Here is a 3965-nt window from a genome sequence, read left to right on the forward strand (position 1 = left end):
ATATATATATATATATATATATATATATATATATATATATATATATATATATATATATATATATATATATATATGGTAAGTTATACATACTTTAAGGGACATTTCGTATACTTTTCTAGGCGTTTTATAACGAAAATTGGGGAAAAGGTACTTAATAGTTATATATTATACTTTGCACCAGAACATGGTATGTTGGTAAAATAGTAGATGAAAAATGTCAAATGGACATAATTTTGATAAATATTGAGCAAGAAAGACAATTGGAGTTATGGATGGAAAATATAATAAAGATTCTAAAGATTCTGCTGATAAATTCAGGATATTTTTATGACGGTGTCTCGATTTGAAATATTGTCACGATTTAAATCAGTTCTGAAAAAGTAAATAGGCCCGTAAATTCGTTCTGAGTAGTGTAATATCAGTAAATAATACGCATACAGAAGAGGAGGACCACAAGGGACCTTTTGAGGGTCTGATGGGTGTATCAGCTGGCTAGCTGATATGGAGCAGAAATCTAAAGATTGAAGGAAGAATCATTAGGTTATCAATTAGTCAACCTTTTTTTTCTATAATTAGTAAAACTATTTGGTTTCTTATATGTTCTTTTTGAGATTGATTGATATTTGATATTGAGAGTTATTCAATCTACTATGATTTTTCTCAATTAACAACCCACACATATTAATGTTGATTTTGTTTTTTTATGTAACTAAATGCATGATCAAATATTAGTTTCGGATTATATATCTTGTACCAAGTATATCCCTAGGTTCACCATAATAGATTTGAGTTGATATTCATGATTGATCTGATAACTTGGACAATTTGAGAAGTCGATAGGACCAAAGTGACTGATCATACCAATTGAGTCTTTCATAATACGACATAGTAGCGTTAGCCTATGGGAGCTATCATTGCTAGTAGAAAACTTAGAATCATATGATTAGTGACTTGACCACCTGATCTATTTAATTTAGGAATCGATGGATAACTTACAATTATCATTTTAAAGATATAAATTAATTGAACTAGGATGGACTGAATAAAAAAATGACTACCTTCAGATTATGTTATCTATATAGTTAGCCATAATGGATAAGATTAGTTGTTATTTATATGATTGATTGTTTGCTAGTTTATTTGAGTAAAATTTATAGTCCCTTTAGTATGCTTTCATTTAAGATTGATTAATAAGAGGATACTGATATATTAGTACACTCCTGTTCCCCATGCATTCAACACCCTTACTTACCTAAGCTATGTTTTCCATGATCCACCTTGTGTTGATAGTCAATTTGATTTGGAAGGTTTTATAAACTTAAAACGAGACGTGTATAATAGATAATTTTATTTCAAAGAATATCTTAAGCCTATCATGTTTTTGTGCCCTTTCTAGGAAACCGATTTCAACTAATATTGTTGTATTTAATAATCTGTTAATCGATCTTTTTGGAAAAAAGTTGTTTTTATTTGATTTTTAAATTTTAATTTTCTTTGCTAATGGTTTCTCTTCTCCAAACAGTGTTTCGTTGTGTAGGAACGAAAGAAACTAAGCGTGGGGTAAGGACCGAGGGAATTTGCTCCAATAATTGCACGAGATTTTTGTAGGCACAAATTCGCCCCGTGATTACTATGATTGTGGTGCGGTTAAACCTTTTAAACATTTACAACAACACAAAATCTATATTGTGCCACTATTTTAATACAGATCGTACTTTTTTCTTTATTTTACTTTTTGCGTGGGTGAAGCACCGAGGCGTTTTCGTGGTAGTTAAGCATATGACCAGATTATTGCGGCTCTTAACTAATTTGGTCACTTTTGTTTGGATTTTTTAACGTCCCAGAAATCACAACAACGTTTTTTTTTCATTTAAATAAGATTATCCAAATAAAACTCTTTATTTAACATCATTACGTGACATTCATTTGCTTGAAAACTGTAAGATTCACGAAGTTGATTTGCAAAACCGAGGAAACCAATATCTTTGTTGCGAGTGTACAGTCCCGTTGAGCTCTTCACATGAATAACCAACAAAACATTTAATCCACAACTCTAGGCGTTAAGCTCAATGAGTTCCCCAATATACAATATATTACATCATATATACAATTCATACAACCAATGGCTTCTCCTCTAGCACTGATCAACCAACTCTCTTATCGACAATATATTCCTCTACTGGCACTCTTCCGCTGGCTCCTAGCCACCATTTCTACCGAGTCTCAACCGTCAACTACTACCAAATCTCAGCCGCTTTGTAATCATCGGCCTCTCATCGGAATCACATCCATACTGGGCCAATGCTAATATTGACAACCACCTCATGAACATGTAGTCATATATATTCGAGAGTTGGATAGACAGTCAAACAAATGATCCTACTCTAAATCCACAATCAAACAAGGAGCATGTAAGAGAGTCTAGACCCACAGTTCTCAGGCTATCAACTTAAACTCATACAACCCCTAAGGTATTGTGACAACCCGATACTTTTCCAGTCAACAAAAGTCAAATCGGTTAAATAAAATTTTGAATTTTATTTATTCCGTTAAATTCATAAGGGATGGAAAACCATTTAAATTATAGAAATAAAAAATTATATAATTTTCGGAACCAAAAACACTTGAAAGATCCAGTTTTCCTTTGAAAATATCAGCGAAAATCGTCCAGCCAAGTGTTTACGACCGTAAACCCTTGGGCTATAAACTCGTTTACGGCCCTAAACCTATTTCCGACCGTATACCCATTTCTGACCGTAAACCCAACCGGTATAAAGGTTTTTCCAGGAGAGATTCCTCATTTGTCATATTTTTCACTCGAAAATCCTCTCAAAGTGCTCTTAAGAACCTCCCAAGAACATTGAAATCATCAAGATCAAACCTTCAAATCTTCAAGTTTTTCCTCGTGAACACCAAGAACACCAAGAACAGCCTTCAAATCTTCAAAGGATGCAAACCCGTTTACAGCCGCAAACCGTTCGCAACCGCAAACCCGTTTGCAGCCGCAAACGTAGTTCACGGCCGCAAACAATCTTGAGCTGTGAACCTTGGCTGTAGACCTTCTCTTTCCACTTCAATCAAGTCCCGGTAACATTCCTAACCCAAGACAAAGTGTTTTCTAACACTTCAATTAATGGAATTGCTAATTTAAATACAATTATGTGTTAAATTATCATTAGGATACCGTTAATTCCGCGTACTCCAACTCGAGGGTCATCTTTCCGGTTTTGCTGTCGATCACGTGCACCTAAATCAACGGTGAGTTCATACCCACATATTTTCCCAGCTTATTAATGTTTTTAGGAGGGGGGGATACAAGTAAAACAGAAGTAATCTTGTGTTTAAAAATATAATTTGGTTTATTATATTTGTAAATCGTTAACACGCAGTTGAACGTAAAACTTACTAAACATGACAAACGTTGTTATTACTAGACTTACGAACAATTTTACAAACATGTTAAGATACAAACTTTACAAGCACATGTTTCTAACAAGGACACAAACTTATGAACTATGGAAAAATGTACTATTTTTACAAGGATACATGTTATTAACAAAAAAGGGTTTTCATGGTATTATTCGTGAATTCGTTGAGAAAACTAAATTGTGAGACACGACTTCTGGGAATTCTACTCCTTAGGGACCAGAGTCTCCTGGAGGGAGAGCGTGAGTTTGTGTATAGATATATACGGGACTGACAATCTCACACCCTGACTATTAGCTACAGTCATCCTGGGTGACAAACGTCATTTAACGTTTACGACGTCCGAAGTACGTCGTAGTGTTTATCGTCCATCAGCATGGTTATACGAACTCACATGGAAAACGACTCGTTCATGTAATAATATTCTTAACAAAAAGTCATCAGGGTTAGTAACTATGTGATTACTTAGTATATACATTAGGGTGTGAAGGGTCCATGTTATGGTTTGGGTTAGGCTTTGGATGTATAGGTCATTTAGT

Source organism: Lactuca virosa, chromosome 9, assembly GCF_052849685.1.
Source record: "Lactuca virosa cultivar CGN04683 chromosome 9, Lactuca_virosa_CGN04683_v6, whole genome shotgun sequence".
Classification (NCBI taxonomy): domain Eukaryota; kingdom Viridiplantae; phylum Streptophyta; class Magnoliopsida; order Asterales; family Asteraceae; genus Lactuca; species Lactuca virosa.